We start from the raw sequence: 20,049 nt of genomic DNA, 5'->3' as shown, positions 1-20,049 counted from the left end.
GTGGGTGGATGGGTGAGTAGAAGAGTGGATAGGTGGATGGATGGATGGATGGGTGGGTGGATGGGTGAGTAGATGAATGGATAGGTGGATGGATGGATGGATGGGTGGGTGGATGGGTGAGTAGATGAATGGATAGGTGGATGGATGGATGGATGGGTGGATGCATGGATGGATGGAGAGAGAAGGGCAGGTAGATGAGTGGTAGAAATAGATGAGAGAAAACAGGAGAGAGAAGAGGCAAAAGAGGCAGGACCTGCACTTCAAGCCTTGATTTATTCTCCATTTTTTATTCAGCCCATCCACATATTTAATGGTAGTTTGACTGGGTTTCCTTCCTGTGACTTTCAAACTATAAGCCCCCAAGTGGCAGGGCCAGGTTTCTAAGATTTCTCTCATGAAGGAACTAGTATATAACCACATGTAGACAATAGATGTGTTTAAAATGTGAGGTTTGACAGGATGATAAATGTAATACTAATTAAGCAGCTGAAAAAGATTTTTATCACAAAGGGCAGGGATGTAAATTTTAAAGTAAAATTTCAATGTAAAATGATTACTAGAAGACAAGTTTATAGAATCAAGAAGTATCAGATGGGAAGAACTAGAGAAATAAATAATCCTAAAAAATTTAAGCACAACACGGTGATAAGAGCTTACCTCTGTATTGCCTAAAACAGCCCCTCTCAAAATGAAACCATATAAAATAAGAAATTCAGCACAACCAAAATAATAACAGATGTACTTTAAGTGTTCCCAGACCTAAACACCTTGAAAAGCTGAGGTCGCATTCATTAAAACTGATCCCTATCTTAAACAACTTTGACACGTCGTCTTGGCTTTAGCGGTAAGCAAAGGCGGCCTGTGAAGAAATCTATCCCCGACAAGCTAAGCTCTGTCATACAGGGTTTTTCTGACCTCTTATTTTTATATCACTTGTTCCAATTTTGTCAAAATCATGGAGGTTTTCAAGTGATGGTTCATTGTAATGACAGTGTAAAGCAAAGTAGGTCTGTGTGAGCCCGTGCTTTGGAAAGGCAATACTGTAGGATTAATGAGCCCTGCTGCTTCCCTGAGCTTCCTCTCCAGGGGCGGGTGGCTTAGAATGCTGGCACATTCGTTTGTCACTGGGACCTTCCGTCTCCGCCCTACTGGCACTGCAGTTTACTTCATTAACATCAGGGCAGCTCTGCCTGCTATCCCCCTAGCCCTGCCCGTGGTGAGTGCTCAATGCCCACTGTTTACTGACTTCTGTGCACCTGAGGGCTCAGGCACCCTCTTGAAATCCACTTTAGAAAGTTGTTGAAATAATTTCAGTGCTGGGGGAGGAGCAGCGGGGTGCCCGTGGGCAGTGGGAGGCCTGGGGGAGGAGGCCACGCCTGGGCAGGGCTGTCCCACAGAGGCTCGGCGTTCCAGTCAAGCAGGAGCAGGCTCCGACCGGAGAGTCATTTTTGTCTAGAAATTCTTTCTTAGGCTTCTGTTCCCACTCCTGCTATCCATGTTCACATGGCCTGACAGAGTGGAGTCTTCCAGGCCTGGAGACAGCATCCCTCCCATGTAAGTTCAGGGTAAACCTGTCTCTCAACGCATGCAAAGAACACCTCCCCGAAAATGCTGATGGCTGATAACTTGGCAGTAAACGGAATCCATTGTATTTTTGTTTGTTTCACTGCTTATTTGCTTGTTTTTTTTCTTTTTGAGCAAAGACTCCTATCGGGAATAATCATACCAAAATAATTTAATCAATCCAAAATGTAATTAAACAAAGATACCACGTGTACTTTTTTTTAAAATAAACTGAATATTCATGTGTCATATTGGTAAGTGTTCAACAGCTTTGTCAGTTGCTGGGCTTTTTTAAAGTGGACGCTGTTCTTCAACAAGCCAGGCCTGCCCTGTGACGGGGGGCGCTTACCTGCACAGGTGTGTGTTGTGTATGTAATCACTGAGCTCAGGCCACACTCATGGAGCTTCCTAACAGTTGACATGGTGTGTGTGTGTGTATCTGTGTGTGATGGTGAGTCCAGGAGACAATTAAAAGGTATATCATTTATTAATTCGTAAGTTTCACTGAGAAGCCAGCCCTCAAAGGGCCATATCCCAGGAAGTTACAATGAGTTTCGGTACCAAAGTCCTCAGCTTGCACCACTAACTTGCTCATCGAATCCTTGTGAAGTGATGAGGCTGTGATCTGCTAGCAGAACTGAAACAGAGGCTGACTTTGTCCTCCACTCACTTTCATTCGCTCCAGTTCCAGCGTGGTCCGAAGTCCAGCAGCATCAAGATCACCAGGGGAATTGTTAGAAACGCAGGACCAGGGCTTCACCTCAGACCTGCTGGAATAGAACCTGCATGTTGAGGAGATCCTCAGCTGAAGCTTGTGTGTGCGAAAATCTGAGCTACACTGCTCTAAAGTGGAGAGCAGGGCTCGGAATTTGGGAACCACCTGGTACAACCCGGAGACTGTGCCACCTCCATCACGGGAGCTGAGAACCAACTGGGAATTACAGGAGCCCTGCAGCATCCTACCCCCCTCTCCTGGCCTCCTGCCCTAGTCCATTAAGGCTGCTATTTCAGAATGCCATAGACTGCATGGCTTAAACATCATTCATTTCTCACAGTTCTGGAGGCTGGAAGTTTGACATCAAGATGCCAGCAGGTCTGATGTCTGTTGAGGACCCTCTTTCTGGACTATAGATGGCTACCTTCTTGCTGTGTCCTCACATGGCAGAATGAGAGAGCTCTCAAGTCTCTTCCTCTTCTTATGAGGGTATTAATTCCATAATGAGGGCCCCACGCTCATGACCTAATCTAACTCTAATTATCTCCCCAAGCCCCCTTCAAATACGTTACACCGGCGCGTAGGACTGCTTGTAAATTTGAGGACACAAATATTCAGTCCATAGCACCTCCGCCTGCGCCGCTCCTAGGTTTCACAACACAAATACTCGCCTGGGGCTCCAGAAATATTCTAGCATATAGTGATGCGAGCTGGAGTGGGAGTGCAATGAGTAGGTGGCTCACATAAGGTCTGCAAAGGCTTTTCTCAGGCCAAGAAATAAGGCTTTTTGAAGCTCTCTCTTCCCTGTATCTTCTACAAGCCCCACATACGGAAAAAAGTTTAAGAAAAAGGAAGAAATTTGGGAGAGTTGAAACCAGCCTATTGAAGTGTCCAATGAGACACTTCAGGTCTCATTTTCAGGTTTTCAGGTTTCTGGGTGGGAACCCGGGTAGGGACCCAGGTCAAAAGGAGTCGGATGTACCTGAGCATCATTTATTGTCATTCACTCAATTCATCCATGCCAGGCCATGTTTCAGGAGCTGTTGTGATGACACCATCTCTGGTACAGAGTTGGCATGACCCCAGGAAATCATGGTCCTCAGAGCCACCCACTACCACCAGGAGTTTCCTCCAAGGTCAGAATTCCTTTGGGGCATAGTGGACCAAAGACGACTGGCTGTTTCCCCAGCAAGGTCAAGGAGTCATTTGGTGTGACTGGTTTTAAAGGGGAGCCGGCTCCATCTATGGGAGAAAAGCCCTTGGTGTCTATGGTTATCTGCTTAAAAAGTGCCTCCCAAGGGCTTAACCTCATCCTTAATGCTACTCCCAGCTCCTGAGCAGAAAGAACGTTTAAAGCACATCTCTAATCAATCGTAATTGTAGCGACACGTGTTCCCCACCTCAGCCTAACCAGGCCCCCACTTCAGTCTATGAACAAAGGAGTGGGATAACAAACAAGCATTTGAAGTCATCCTTCGTGCACAATCACCTCTTTGCTCTCCACACTCCTTTAAAACAGGCACCTGTCCGAGCCCCTAGTCAGACTGCCAGCTTCTCTCCTGTTTGTTATTTCTTAATTCAGGGAATTAACTTATTTCATGAGGCAAGAAAAATCCCTGGCACTCTCTCTCATTACAAGAGTGAATTCTTTTTAGTCCTTAATCCCAGGGCCCAAATGCCCGTTGCCAACTGCATGAGATAGCGTGTGTGCACACCTGAGATAAGGGCCGGTCCCCTCGGCCTCTTTGTTTGGACGTTATTTTAGACGTTCTTCTCCCTTCGGTGCTTTAATATAACTTCATTTCACGTTAACAGCAGTGGGTGCCCAGACAATGTGGTGCCAGTGAGAGGCACATTGAAAGTCTTCATGGGATGGGTGCCCAGCGACCACAGGGACCAGGATGCACGGGCAGACGCTGAGAGCACAAGGCTTTCTCTGTGTGTCTCCCAGGTCCACAGGGACCACATACACCACAATGGTCTTCACAACGGGATTTCTTCCCAATTCTGTTAGTCATACATTTGTAACTCTTTTCCAAACTACCTGTAGAAATTATATAGTTTTCAGATAATTCATGTTTGGGTTGGTCGTACCTACTTGGATATACTGAAATCAAACCCATAAGAACATCTAAAATGCAAAGTTCCTATTTGGGCTAGGAACTAGAAACGAAAGGGGTTTTTTCCCCTTATATAAGTGATTTTTGTGATCATTTTCATGCAAACAATTTGTATAACAAGAGCCAACATTTAAACACTGTATCTGCGCAGTTGTCTCCAGGCACAGGTTAGGGACGTGTGACAAGAGCCTTTAAGACGTTTTCCACTCTGTCATTCTATGATGTGAGTGGACCGGGATGGGGTGGAGACTAGAAGTGACATTTTCCAGAAGGTGCTGCATATAGATGTGGATGCGTATATATATCCTCATTATAACTTGTGGGTTTTATAGCTGTGTCTACATGTGCAAATTAGTTTATTTTAAAATGCTACACTATTACCAACATAAGGCAGTTGGAGTGGAGATGAGGCCCAAGATTAATTAAAAAGATTCAGCTATTTAAGAAAGTGAAATTAATGTGTCTAACTTGGCTAACATTAGTTTAGCCTGTCCAAGCAGACAGGAGTGCGCACCAAGAGAGGAAAGGCTATTGGCCTTCTGCCTACAAGTCTTTAGAGGATCTGAGTGCCACTGGGGGAAGTGGGTCATTTCATGTGGTCCCAGGAGGCTGTGACTTAGGAGGAATAATGAGATTAAAACTTTGAAAGTGGGCCAGCCGGGTGGCATAGTGGTTGAGTCCTCGTGCTCTGCTTTGGCGGCCCAGGGTTTACAGCTTTGGATCCCGGGAGCAGACCTACAGACCACTCATCAAGCCATGCTGTAGTGGCATCCCACATACGAAAGAGGGGAAGATGGGCACAGATGTTAGCTCAGTGATAATCTTCCTCAAGCAAAAGGAGGAAAATTGGCAACAGATGTTAGCTCAGGGTGAATCTTCCTCATCAAAAAAAAAAACAACTTTGGGGGCTAGCCCAGTGGCGCAGTGGTTAAGTTCACACATTCCGCTTCAGCAGCCCGGGGTTCGCTGGTTCGGATCCTGGGTGCAGACATGGCACCACTTGGCACACCATGCTGTGGTAGGCATCCCACATATACAATAGAGGAAGATGGGCACGGATGTTAGCCTAGGGCCAGGCTTCCTCAGCGAAAAAGAGGAGGACTGGCAGTAGTTAGCTCAGGGCTAATCTTCCTCCAAAAAAAAAAAAAAAAAAAAAACAACTTTGAAAGCAAAGGTAAACTTTCAGCTCCTGAAGAATGTTTCTTAGAGATCCTCGTAGCCTAAAGAAAGCTATCCCAAATAACTATACACCCTGAGCTGTAAAAGGAAACCCACAGAAAACCTGAATTCGTGTATCTTGAGAGAAGGACTAGACGTCCCAGCATAGACTCCTATTGCCCTAAAGTTCTCCTGTCTAACACGAGGCTCCTGGACACAGGAGTGGATCTTGTGCTGCCTCATCTCATGCTCCAGCTATAAAATGGGCCATAAAGTGGCCTAAAGGCCACTGCCAGCATCCTCTGCTGTGCACAGCTGAGAGCTGGAGTGTGCCCGTGCATGGGCATTTTGCACTGTCTGGCAGGATCCACTGCTTGAGGGATTTTTCTCAGGCTATGCACCCACCAAAGAGGCCCTGTGAGAGCATGGTTTCCTATACCCCTGGGGTAACTCCACCCTTCCCACTCTATCCCATCCCAACACCAGGATCTTGCACGGGGAGGGGTGGCAAAGGTACCTGTGAGGAGCTCTGTGGCAGACAGTGAGATACACCACTGAAAAACGCACAGCCTCACAAGAGGGGACCTTCCGGAGCTAAGAGCAGAATCATGACTCTGTAAAGGATCACAGACCCTAAGATGCCATGAACAAAACAAACTTCTTGGCTACAGGTGGGCTGTCTCTGAGCACTTCTCACAATGTCACCCTGTAGGCCAAGTACCAAGGGAACACTATTTGGCCTAAATTCCTGTTTTTTCTCTGCTGCTTCTCCCATCTGAGACTGAAAAAGAAGTAAGAGTCCAGAGAGAAGTACCCAGCACAATATCTTTCTCTCGTGACACCCAAGGAGAGGGGGAACCATGGACTTCGCAGAATCACACGTAATATTACTAGGGATCGGGGTGAGCGGAGAGGTCATGGAAAACCACATGTCTATTCCTGTTCCCACCACACCCACACACATGGCACCTGCATCCTCTCTACAACATCCCTCAGAATCTACAACCTGTGTCACAACTGTGGTTGTCAACACTATGAGCTTTAAAATTGATGCCTGGGCCCCACCTGTAGATGCGTCTCCTGTGTTCTAATGTGGACCAGAGTTGAGAGCCACTGAACCAGCTTAGATGTCAGATGCTTGTACACCAAAAGGTGTCAGAGATGGTGGCCTAAGCTTGAATAGTTCCTGTGTTAGGGATCTCTTTAGTTTTTGTAGAGAAATTGCAATAGACAAAGTCACACACTCCCTCCCGTCAATTTCTCTTCCAAGGGCAGTCATTTTGCAATGTCAATCGTGCTTGACTTGAATTCCCAGGTGTAGCTTTAGTCATAGAATATTTCTGACTCTGCTTCCTTATGTGAAAAATGAACTAATTCTTATCTAAAAGATTTGCTCTGAGGGTTAAATAATATACGTTATATAAAGGTAACTGGTAATTAACAGGTTGGTTGAATGCTAATCAAGTTGGTAGGTATTGACTGAAGGAGAAATGTCAGATGGTTTGAAGGGCCAGCCTTCACTCCGCTGTTTTCATTCACTTCATTCCCCATGTGTGAGGTCTCACGGTCGGGCAGAGCTGAGTTGGGTTCCCGGTTCCATCACTGGTGGCTAGAATGCCAGCCTCATCAGGGACCGAGCTGGGTCTATTTTGTTCATGTGTCCAACAATGCCTAGAACATCATACACGTTTGATAAATATTTTTGACCAAATTAATATGCTGCTAGCTAAGTGACTTCACCTCTTTGCAACTCAGGAGCCTCATTAGTGTCGTAAGGGATCAGAGCACCGTCTTTACATCATTGCGTGGAGGGCACTGACCACAGGGAGGCATGTGAGGTGGGAGCCCAGCACCAGCACCTAGGAGACCTAAAGAAACTGCCTCAAGAGCAGTTGTCTGCTGTCATGACTTAGGGGGAGGTTACCAAACAAAGAACTCCTCCTTTTCTTCTATTACTCTTTTTTAGGGCAAAACTTAGAACAAAATTGTTCAAGTATTTTTAAGTGGCTCTCCTTAGGTAGACTACATGCCTTCAGATCTTTCTACAGTTCTGCAGCAAAGTTGTTTCCATCACTTTCTGGTCAGTTTTAGGAGACAAATTGACTTGCCAACATGCCTCTTGACATGTGTGGCCAAGGATTCTAGGTGAGACCTGACGTGAGCAGAGCAATAGTAGCGTATGTACACACAGCCCTTAAAATGTGCCAGGCACTGGTCTAAGAGCTTTACATAAAGTAATTTAGTGAGGAGCCAGCCTGCTGGCACAGTGGTTAAGTTTGCATATTCCACTTCAGCAGCCCAGGTGCAGACATATGCACCACTTGGCAAGCCATGCTGTGGCAGGCATCCCACATATAGAGTAGAGGAAGATGGGCACAGATGTTAGCTCAGGGCCAGTCTTCCTCAGCAAAAAGAGGAGGATTGGCAGCAGATGTTAGCTCAGGGCTAATCTTCCTCAAAAAAAATAAAAAGTACTGAAAATAACTTACTAAATCATCTCAGCAACCTATGAGGTAGGTAGGAACTACACTTATCCTCACTTTAGAGGTGGGGAAACTGAGGCACAGAGAAGGTTTTTGTTGTGACAGTGGCGGTGGTGTTTATTTGAATACTTTGCCTGAGGCTACCTGGCTCATAAGTGGCAGAGCTTCAACTCAGGCCACCAGGTTCCATAATCCAGGTACTCACCACTACGAGAGAGCCTTCTTCCAAGAGAACGGCACTCTGTCTCCCTCATCCTGGGTACTACATGCCTGTTAACGAAGTCACATCACATTCCGGAAAGGCAGGTGGCATAGTTAAAAATAAATAAATCAAGGCAGAGACTTTAGGGCAATTCCCATTTCCTGTCCTTATTTGCTACCTGTGGGACCTTTGCCAAGTGACTTAGCCTCTCTGAGCCTTAGTTATCACATTTGTAAAACGAAGACGGCATCCACCCAGCAAAATGGTCATGAAATTGAACAGAAGATGTGTATAAAATGCTCACACCACGCAAGACGCTCAACAGCAGTGCCAGCGCTGCTGTGAGGGAGAATGAGAGAATTGGGCAGAGCACCTCGAACAGTCGCTGGGACGCATGGTCTGCTCAACAAATGTTAGTCCTCGTCCCCTTTACTCTCGAATCATTTATCCTACTGTCTGTTTTTGAGTAGGCTGAAATATTTTCGCCACCCAGTTATTCAGCATTTCTATCTTAGAATCTAAGTTTAAGTCTTTATTTTCTTCCCGTTACATTTTGCTCTATTCAGGTCATCATTCTGACTTGACCTGCGGCTCTGAGATCCTCATTTGTTCCCCTGGTCTGAAACTACACCTTAAACTTCACACCATTGCCAATTTGAGAAAGATGCTGCTCAGAGCTTTATTTATTTAAAAAATGATTCTAAAACCTTGAAGAAGTCATTGCCCATTGCCGTATCAAACAGCATGCAACGTACTCTCCACTTCCTATGAACATGGAGCTGGCTGTTCTAAATAACAGGTGATATTTTTGTGTGTAAGTGTCTAGCTCCCCAAATAGATGACAAGTTCCTGAAGCCACGCATAAGTCTGTACACATTCCTTGGTTCCACAGAGTAGGTGATCAGCAAATTTTTCTCCAGCCAAGTATACGTTTTGCCAGCTGATCTGCCATTGAGGTATTATCTGTTTGCTAATGGTCTTGGCCCTCACTCCTCTCCAGTGGCTTTCTCTCTCATGCTTGCTTCTTTAAGAATGCTCTTTACAAATCGGAGACCCTGCAAACTACAGAAACGGAGCCTGGTTCCAGCCGGGATAATCACAGTCTGACAGCGAGGATATTCGTCTTATAACATGTCAGCTACTGATTGTTGACCAATTGGTTCTCTTGGTCTTTCCAGAAACAATCCAACACAGAAAATCCTTGCAACAGCTAACTGCCATTTTCACAAAATGCTAGCCAAACCTAAATTTTATAACACTTGCTTTCCAAGATAGTTTCAAAATTAAATTCTTCCTGGCTAAAAGACTTCAGAAGATTCATAATTTATAACCAGCCAATGATCATTGTTCAATAATTCTCCCTTCTGCCACCATTGTACGTGGCAAAATTATTTTGGGTAAGTTTGCAAAACTGTTTAATCACTCAGTTCGTCACATATAAAACAAATTGGTTCCGGGAATTTTGCGACATGGTGTTGGGAATAAATAGGATGACATGAGAAATACTTGGGTCCCTGAAATACAGAGGAAAATAAAGGCCGTCTCTGCGAGTCCCTCCCTTGCTAACAGACACAACGTGTTCTTTTCCTTCCCTTAGAATTGAAAGATCCTTTGTGTTTTCTGTTCTGATAAGGTCCAATTTCAACACAACGTGGATGTTTTTCAATGAGTCATTACCTGATGGAAATAGAGCTTTAAAAATGGAAACCTTGACACAATCTCAATTCTATCAGCTCAGACAACATTGCTAATTTTTGACATAAAACTTCTCCTTTTGGATGCAAGTGATGACAAGAGCATTTTTTCGCACGCTGAGTTGCAGCAATAACCACTGATATCAGATGGGTCTGGAAAGAGAACGCAAGAGAGCCTTTTGCACACATTTTAATATTTTTTTTATTTGAAGCGGTTGCTCAGTCCCTCAGCCCACTTACTGGTTCTCTTACTAGTTCTCCTTTCAATTAATAGACTTGTGACTAACCACAACTGCCTTGTGGGACATGCCAAACACTAAACAGATGACTGACTTGCAGTGAGCAATCTGCTCAACACAGGGTGCCTTAATTTAAGCCATACGTGGTGAAAAACAAAAGCGTGGCAAGCATGCGGCTCAAGGTATAGTTTTTGGTCTGTTTCAAGTTAAATAAGTCCCTGGTATGCAGAAAGTAACATTCACAAAAGTGAAAGCCGTGGTTCTGATTTATCGCCACCTGTTAGCATAGGTCTGACCTGCCTGAGCGGGTGGCGTTGTGGTCCAGAAGGAGAAGCCCGCTAGAGCCGGGCAGGAGCGGAGGCCACTGGAGAGGAGCCCCAGTGAGGGCTTCGCACCGCGGGCCAGCGGGCAGGTACTATGCTGCCTGTCGCGGGATGGGGAGCCCTGAATGTGCTGCCACTGTCATCTGGCCCAGTTTATGGACAAAACCCATCTCCTGGGGGCCGCGGGGAGGGGCTGGGGTGGCGGGTTGTTCATTAGAACCTGGCCGGAGGGCAGCTCAGATCTGTAAGGGACAGCTGTCTAATTGGATCTGCTTGTGTGTACTGTCTCAGCTTTTACAATGGGAATGGGCTACCCGGCCTTTCTAATTAGATTGTTAAACATAATAGCTGAATGGCACAGCAGTAAAGAATTTGCCCTTCTCTTTGTGAGCACAAAATGGGGCTCAGAAAAGATTCAGGATTTTTCCAGCCCATTTCCCTCATCATTCTATCTGATGGTAATGAGACGAAGTTTATTTCTTTTTAAAAGCTCCCAAAGGAGCACAGGCCAGGTTGAAGTTCAAACTAAATGTCAAAACACACACAGGCAATACAGTAGCAAACTTCTATTTTCCTTTGGCCTCTTGTTTCCCCTAATTGGTGCCTTGTGGGCAGCCTCCACTGAGAGACCAAGAATGAAATGGGACTGGAAATTGAATTACCCTGTCGCCCCTCAAGGTGGTCTCCAGACCTGGGCTGAGAAAAATCAGTAGAACAGGGTGGGGAAAAAATCACTTGCTGGGGTTCTGTGTCCAGTCTCCTGGGTCTCTTGGGAACCATCAGGAAGTGGAAGGGACACCTGGGGGACAAAAGAGAGGAAAGAGGAGCGAGCAAGGAGAGAGAGCATGGAGCTCTGTGAGGCGGTCTGCCAAGGCTGCTGTCGTGCAGCTTTAAAACTGTTTCTATTCACACAGAAGTGACATTTCCATCTGAGGATCTGTGGTTCTCCAAGATTCCGTTCTGCATCTCATTGCTTGACTGATTGTCACCACACTGCTACGTTCGTCACCCAGGGGACATTTATCAAATGCTTAGCATAATTCAGGTTTGATATTATAGAGGACCCACATAGAAGTTTTTATTTCTTTAACGTAAAAAGAAATATATTTTCCCGCATACCTTCCACGTTCTTTAGGATGTGAAGTACCAGCACGTTGCCGACATTATGTTCTGTAGCCTTATAGAGGTCACCCCAGACCACCTGACCTCGGGAAGCCTTCAGGCATCAGACACTCCCTGTACGTGTCCTTCTCCTTGTTCGTGCAGGACGAGGTTTTCCTCCCTTTGCAGGCAGCCACGTCAACGCTGCGGCCCCAGGGTCACACGGTCCAACAGACACAGTCTCTGCAGCAAGGAAAAGAATGTTCTTCTTACAAAGAAGAGGGACTCCAGCATAACAAAACACAGATTGTAACTCTGAGATCCTTTGTGCCATTTTTATTCTATTCTGACATCCTCCTGGAGAGACCACTACTGATTTTCAGGTGTATCAGTAATAAAAGCAGGCAGTGATTACTCAAAACTACCTTCTATTTTTTAAAAAAGGAATGCGTAAGTGGATGGATAATGAGTGATCGCCCTCCTTTCCACAGCATTGGAACTCTCCCACTGTCCCTCCTGCCCCTGCTGGGTGGATGCCCCCACTCTCTGATTGTGATCTTGAGACAGCTTTGCCAAGGTTCAGCAGTGACTCCAGAACTCAACCCTATCTACAGCCCTTTGTTCCAACAGCGCTCGAACATCCTGTCTGTGCACTCGTGTCGTTCTGTGGCAGAGACACGCCCTGTTCCTGACAGCGCTCGGTTCCCAGGCGGTGGACTCAGCGTCCCCAGGCACATTTTTGTCCGGCCAGTGCATTGTTTCATCCCTTCAGCTGGTGCAAATGCTCTCTAGGAGGTCGCGAGACTCCCTGCCGCCTTTCTGTTACTTCTGGCCACTTCCCACATCAGTTTACTGGTCTACGTCCTGAAAGCATTGAAGGTTAAGACCTCTCTTTTTCTCACACATTTTGGACTTCTCCACATAGAAGTCCCATATCTCCAACAATTTTATCTTCAGGCCTTGTAATTACACCCTCCAAACTCAGTAACTCCTCCCTCATAGTGATGATCAGAAATGCTTATTTTGTCATTTTATAACTCTCCTCAAAACTCACTCCTTTGAAGTACTGCTTGTACTACACTCCTGACAGTCTCATTGAGAAGGATGTCTCAGGGAGAAACGTGAAAGAAAGACTTCATTCAAATGGAGACAGACGCAGTCCATCACAGCAGGCTAGGCATCCTTGGCCCCCAGTAGGTTTAGATGTCTTACTCAGATCATGGTGCTTGGATTCAGTGGCACTGGACCCGTTTACCAGGTTCTATGTGATGCCCCCCTGGAACAATGATAACTATCAAATACATTTTTCTAAAGTGATGAGAATAAGTAATACTATATGGAAACTATTTAAAGGAGTTAGAACCATCTCTTCCTTACAGCTACAAATTTTTGAAAATTGAACCATAAAATCAGTACAGACCCTGGCCCCTATGCTTAACCTTTGAATAAAAGAACCATGTGCCTGAAACTAAGACACTTGTGCAAAAGTACAGTTGTGCAGGCAAGGCAAACCCAAATACTGGTTTTGTTTTGAAATGAGAGACCCTTTTGCGTTCTGATGCCGTGTGATGTTTCTCATTCCATTCTTCATTCTGCACACATGGGTGACTTTAAGTCGGCATTCACGGAAACAGTTTAAAAAGGTCTTGAAACTGAGAAGTGGATTATGTCAAGGACTAAAATTACTTGAGAACTTTTTGATCATAGAGATTTTGGAGTATGATCAGTTTGACATGTGTCCATAATGATATGAATATGTGCATTCTGTATTTCTGTGATAACACAAAAGATGTGGGCAGAAAGAAGTTGTTCCAAATGCCTTATATAATATTTTATTTAGTTTAGAACAGTTGCTGCGAACAGTGTCAAATATTACTAGAAATGCTCTATCACACTCACATTCTTAGCAATCCTTTAGTTTCCTTCTAAAAGCTTATCGACAGCTGATTTTACCCCTTGAAGTTCTAAGATAACTTTCCATCTATATGTGAATGTATCATTCTTGATTTTAAAATATAAGTATCAGATAATGTGACTCTGTGTGACAAACGGGAGTTGGAACACAGAACTTACCAAAAGATAAAGAAAATGCACAGAAATCTTTTCTTAGAATTACTCTATTTCTTTGTCTCTTTCTGGAATGAGTTCCAGAAAAATGCTCCTGAAATTAAAACGTTCTGGGATGATGTTGATCTCTGATGAATGAAAGTCACATTCTCCATATATTTCACTCTATTTCATTTCGAAAGTAAGTTTAAAAGAAGAATTAAAGGACACAATATTGAAGGAGAAGAACAAAGTTGGAGAATTGATGCTAGCTGACTTCAAGACTTACTGTAAATCTGCAGTAATTAAGACAGCGTGGCATTGGTGAAAGAATAGAGAAACAGATCAATGGAATAGAATAGAGAGGCCAGAAATAGATCCTCATAAATGTGGTCAACTGATCTTTGACAAAGGAGCAAAGGCAATACAATGGAGTACGTATTGTCTTTTCTACAAATGGTGCTTGAACAATGGGACGTCCACAAGCAAAGAAATGAATCTAGATGCAGACCCTATACCTTTTACAAAAATTAACTCAAAAAGGATCATAGATCTAAACATAAAATGCAAAACTATAAACCTCCTAGAAGATAACATAGGAGAAAACCTAGATGATCCATAAAAGATATAATTGATAAGCCAGACTTCTTTAAAATTAAGAACTTCTGCTCTACAAAAGACAATGCCAAGAGAATGAGAAGACAAGCCACATACTGGGAGAAGATGTCTGCAAATGACACATCTGCTAAAGGACTGTTATTCAAAATGGACCAAGAAGTCTTACAACTCAACAAGAAACAAACTGATTTAAAAATAGCCCAAAGACTTTACTACACACCTCGCCAAAGAAGACATACAGATGGCAAATAAGCATATGAATAGATGCTCCACATCATATGTCATCAGGGAAATGCAAATCAAAACAACAATGAGATACCACTGCTAGATACACTGTTAGAATGGCTAAAATCTGGAACACTGACAACAGCAAATGCTGGCGAGGATGTGGAGCAACAGGACTGCTCATTCACTGCTGGTGGGAATGCAGAATAGCACAGCCAACTTTGGAAGACAGTTTGGCAGTTTCTCACAAAACTAAACATACTTTTGCCATATGATCCAGTAATTGTACTCCTTGATATTTACCCAAAGGAGTTGAAAACTCTGTCCACAAAAAAATCTGTACATGGATGTTTATAGGAGCTTTATTTTTAACAGCCAAAACTGGAAGCAACCAAGATGTCCTTTAATAACCAAATGGATAAATAAACTGTGGTACATCCAGACAATGGACTATTACTCAGCACTAAAAAGAAATGAGCTATCAGCTCATGAAAAGACAGAAAGAAATCTTAAATGCATATTATTGAGTGAAAAAAGTCAGTCTGAAAAGGCTATATACTGTATGATTCCAATTTTATGACATTCTACAAAAGGCAAAACTATGGAGACAGTAAAAAATCACTGGTTGCCAGGGGTTGGGGGGAGGGAAGAATGAATCAAAGGAGCAGAGAGGATTTTCAGCGCAGTGAACTATTCTGTATGATACGGCAATGATGGATACATGTCATTATACATTTGTCCAAACCCGTAGAAAGTACAACACCAAGAGTGAACCCTAATGTAAACTATGGACTTTGAGTGACCATGATGTGTCAATGTAGGTTCATTGATTCTAACAAACGTATCACTCTGGTGGGGGATGTTGATAGCGGAGGAGGCTGTGCACGTAGGGAGACAAAGGTTATATGGAAACTCTCTGTACTTTCTGCTCAATTTTGTAGTGAACCTAAAACTACTCTGAAAAATTAAAATCTTAAAAAAAAATAATTAAGGGCTAAATTCCCAAGGATTGGTCTTTTAGAAAACTTAAGCAGCTATAACATCTAGACTTTTAGCTAGACCAACGGAAAAGGCCTCAGAATATGTGAATTGCTTGATTCATTCATTTACAGTTAGAAAAATGCTATTATGGGAAGGCAAAAGAACCTCTTTTTACCCTTCCCCTTTCACTTTCTACTAAGAATGGGACACCTGAGTCCCCATACACAAACTGGAAAAGATCCATTTAATATGCAGATGACGATGGAGACTCAGGAAGTCCAAGGAGGCCAAGATAAACCCTGTCTGAACTCACAGCTGGCCCTGCTCCCTCCCATTCCTCTCCAGCAGCAGCTCCAGTTTCCCCTCTTAATGGGCTAGATGCCATAGCACACTTTTTTCCCAATCTAAAGGTGTCTCCTCCTTGCAGCCAAACCAACAGGCACCATGTCACGATGTTTTCTTACACAGATGACCAGGGCGCTTGAAGAAAGATGTCTCCTCCAGAGAGAATCCTGGGCCTCATAGTAAACGCTTCCTCTACAGAGCCAAGGTGCGAAGGTATTAAAGAGAACACATAGGCGACTTGTCGCCCTAGTGAACATTTCTGCCAGAGAGCAGCAAGAGTTCAAGAGCTAAGATAAATACCTCCAGCATATGTAAGCAAATGTGATAAATTATTATAAGAAAATGTAACCTTTGGACACTGGTGTCTGAGAGAAAACTATGCAACCAGAGCAGAAAGTTCTGAGGGCTTTTGTCAGTTATGCAACATCAGGTTGTATTGCTGAGAGCCAGGACGGAAACCTTCATGTGAATATATTTTTGCTGCAATTAAGAAAAGATGCAGATTTTCTTCTGAATTCCTCACTGGCAGGCCTCAGTACTTACACTTATGCCATTAGCTAAGTCCTCAGAGACAAACATAATTTAATATTCATTCATTCATTCAAGAAATTGTTGACTGTTGCTCATTCATTCGTTCCCTCAGCAAGTACTCCTGAAGCACAGGTGATAAGTAGACGGAATAGTGAGGCCCTACCAGCAGGCAGCTTAGAGTCAATTGAAGTCCCCGCTTGACTGGTGAACTGGACAAAATAAAATGTAAATATTCCTAAATAGAATACAACGGCACCAGAATCCACATCTTGTTTCCCTGTCTATCGGTGAGCTCTCTCTGCCTTTCCTGGGCCAGGAACACCCATCAGTCACGATCCCCCTGAGAACACTGAGAGAACTCCAGAAAATTCAGAAACGGCAGGAAATGTGTCAGCAGAAATCCAGAGCAGGAGATGCTGGGGGAGTTTCCTCCCCACCCCACCCCAGCCCCAAGTTCCCCTTCCACAGAATGCAGGAAATAAGCATTTTTTTCACCTTAGCTGCTGTTAGCGTTCAGAATATGCAGTTTAAACTCGGCCTCAGGAGAAAAGTCATGCTGGATCTTTATTCATGGTATGTGGTTAAACATGTTTTCATGTTGTCAAAGATTAAATAATTAGGAGAACATGGTCAAGATCAAAAGGCAGCCCCATGTCACAAGCAATTAGGAGGCCACCACAGCTGTGACAGCTATGGATCCCCGCTGGCGCAGTACCTGCTGCAGCCAGCCATGTGGGCACAAGATGAAGCCGGGACCGGGTGCTCCAGGACACCTCAGCGAAATCTCATTATACAGTTGCAATCTAGGAAATCCAAAAACAACAGAGGTAAAATGGACACTAAGCTCAGCGCAAAGTGAAGCAAATGAAGAAAAAGCGTGAGCTGCTGGCTTCTAAGTTAGAAATCCTTCCTTGAAGAAACGTAGATAGAAATGTTTTACATATCTTAAAACAGATGCCAAATGAATGGTTTGTAAAATCATTTTTTCAACACATCTGGACGTCCTCATTAAGAAAGAAATATGTTGATGATTCACATGGGTTTCCAAGGGGACCCTTAAATTATCATAACATTATTAAATAGATATCTTTTTAGCGATCCTGTCTGTTGCCTAATTTTATAGATTGAAATATCAAAGAATGAACCAGAAAATTCACCTGAGACTCCCCCCTGCTTAATATGCTTATGAAAGTTAAATTAAGCAATGCGGAAACAAGATGAGTCAGTCTAAAATTCAGCTTGTAAAAATGGCCTGATTCTCAAACCATCAAATCAAGAAAAGTTAATCTGATTTTCTCCTGTAGAAGTGTCCCTCTGTGGTCTGTTCTGGCCACCAGACACTTCTGACCCCCAAGTCTTCAAAGGACTCTTTCTCTTCCAGGGCGCTTGGGGCACCGGCTGGAGTCAGCGGCCACCAGGGCAGGGCCCTGCGCAGGATCCCGACAGGCCGGCACACGCCCTCTCTCCTGGACCCGACTTGGCTCGGGAAGGCACAGCATTAAATGACTATTTTACTGTTCATTTCTCACCACAAACCTTCCGTTAAAACCTGTGTCCAAATGGTTAGTTTAGAACATCTCTGTATAAGAAAACTCCTATGTTCCCAGGCCTGATTGTCTTACGGACACCACCGAAGTCACATCTACAGACCCACTGTCTGGCATCTGCCGTTTGCAGGACCTCTCCTTTGCCCCATGCGAGGTCTTTCATCCTTCCGGCACCTTCCTGGAGGGTAGAGGAGCTTCTCATCCGCCTCAACACCAGTGTGGGCTGTCGCCTGCCCCTCCAGCACCACTTTGTCCCGGGCACCTACTCTGCTGCTCTGCCGGGCCACTGCCCACCCTGCTCGGTGACTGCTCCTCACCTCTGATGCTCCCCCGGGACAGCTGCTGTCTCCATAGTCCCCCAGGGCCCCTGCACCGAAGCCAGCTGCCGCGTCCCTGCCGCTTCTCTCCCCGCTGCGGCTTTCGACACAGCCCGCGGCAGCCAGTCTGGCACCCTGTGACCTTGCCCTTCACGACAGCCTCTGACCACTGGTTTTCTCTGTTCTCCGTGTCTGCATGTCCCCCTGCGGGGCCACTTGAGCCCCTCGTGGTCGAGCTCTTAGTTTTCCCTCCCCAGGGAGCGCATCTCTCCAAAGAATGTCTGGATGTGATCGGAAAGGGGTCTCACAACACTGCACAGTGAACCCCGCTCCCCTCGGCCCTCAGGCCCTCTGTTGGGGGAGCCCCCCTTCCCTGCTGATCCCCTCCCAGGGCCAAGTGCTCGGTGTTGCTGCCTTAATTTTACCTGACACGCTTGCATATCTGTATCTTCAGCACAGACAGAATACAAGTTTTTCCCCAATCCCGACTTTCTCACCTGATGAGTTTTAGAGATTCAAGCAAGGGTTTGAGATGACCACAAACTTAATATAAGTCAACAGTGTGATGTAACAATAAAAATGTTAGTGCGGTCCTAAGCTGGAAACCTGCGTGTGTGGCATCCAGATGGAGGGCAGGAATAGTCCTGCCATACTGCGCATCCTGCACCCACCTCAGGGCACAATGCACCATTCAGGGAGAGGCACTTTAAAAAAATCTGACTAACTACAGTTGGGCTAGAAGGAAGTATACAAATGGTAAGGAGCTAAAAGCAGTGCCATGTAATGACTAATTGAAGGAACTTAGGACGCTTGGAATAATAAAACAAAGAGAAAGCTTATCAAGCTGAAGTGTATCATGTCTGAAGGAGTTGACTGCTTCTGTGCTGTTTCTATGGGAAACCTGGTCAAATATCTGGATATTATAGGAAGTTGAATTCAACAAAATGTCAATGTTTTACATCCCTCCCTCCATCCTTCTCTTCTTTCCTCTACCCACTTCTTTCTCTTTCTAACAACAGTGCTGCCCACCAAGGGCCTCTGTGGCCTGGTGAGGTAGTGGTCTCCCCTTGACTGGGCGCGCTCAGGCAGGGACTGAACAACACTCTCAAATGCTTCACAGGAAAACAAGTGCTTGAATTAGGTGGGATCCTGGACTAGAAAACTTGTGGCTTTTCTTCAAAAGCCAAGGTTCTGTAACCAGAGCTATGTAAGCAGAACAGACCCCCCGGGCTCCTACGGGCCAATGCATTCTAATGTGCCTTCTTTTCAGATGGTCTAAATATACTTTCATCGTAGAAGAATTAGAGAAACAAAAAGAAGAAAACAAATCACTAATAAGTTTCTTAGGAATAAACAGTATTGGTGCCTTTTCTCAGTTTTCCACTCAGCGTAAATTGTGTTAGCGGTGTTTTCTGAGCCTCAGAAGTTTTCTCTTTAACTGTATGTGTTGAGATGCTTTGAGTGGACTGCCTCCTGCTGGTGCAGGCGTTCTGTGGAAGCGTCAGAGGAGGGCCTGGGGAGCTGCTGTGGGCAGGCAACCTGAGGAACTTCTCAAGGACCATGAGACTGAGAGGCTTCTTCCAGCTGGAAGGTTCTGGGCAGTATGACAGTCCACAGAGAGGGGCCACAGACACTGGCCATCGGATCCCCCACCACTTCATACTTTCAGCACATCTTTAGTAGGTGACAATAGCTCAGAGGGATGCCTGTTTCTCCATCAATCCAAAATCTTAAACTTAGGTTGGTGCATGTTAGTGAGAGGCGCGGGTGTGGGGGGAGTCTATACCAACAAGAAAGAAAGCGGGGAATTAACTCTGAAGAGGTCATGTGGAGGGCACAGG

At 44.9% G+C, this 20,049-nt stretch overlaps 1 long non-coding RNA gene across 2 annotated transcripts; it reads right to left on the bottom strand.

Annotated features, from left to right (window-relative positions):
* Positions 1-2,033: 2,033 nt before the first annotated feature.
* Positions 2,034-18,340, bottom strand: LOC139046556 (uncharacterized). 2 transcript variants are annotated; one of them, XR_011506695.1, is made up of 3 exons: positions 18,209-18,340; positions 11,617-11,841; positions 2,034-2,330 (listed from the first exon to the last, which is right to left on the bottom strand). It is a non-coding gene; the product is annotated as an uncharacterized lncRNA (long non-coding RNA). The 2 variants fall into 2 exon arrangements; XR_011506694.1 differs by having other exon boundaries at positions 2,206-2,333.
* Between the last annotated feature and the right edge of the window lie 1,709 nt (positions 18,341-20,049).

The sequence above is a fragment of the Equus asinus genome, chromosome 11 (genome assembly GCF_041296235.1).
Source record: "Equus asinus isolate D_3611 breed Donkey chromosome 11, EquAss-T2T_v2, whole genome shotgun sequence".
Taxonomy (NCBI): domain Eukaryota; kingdom Metazoa; phylum Chordata; class Mammalia; order Perissodactyla; family Equidae; genus Equus; species Equus asinus.
This window is presented reverse-complemented; position numbering and strand designations above follow the sequence as displayed.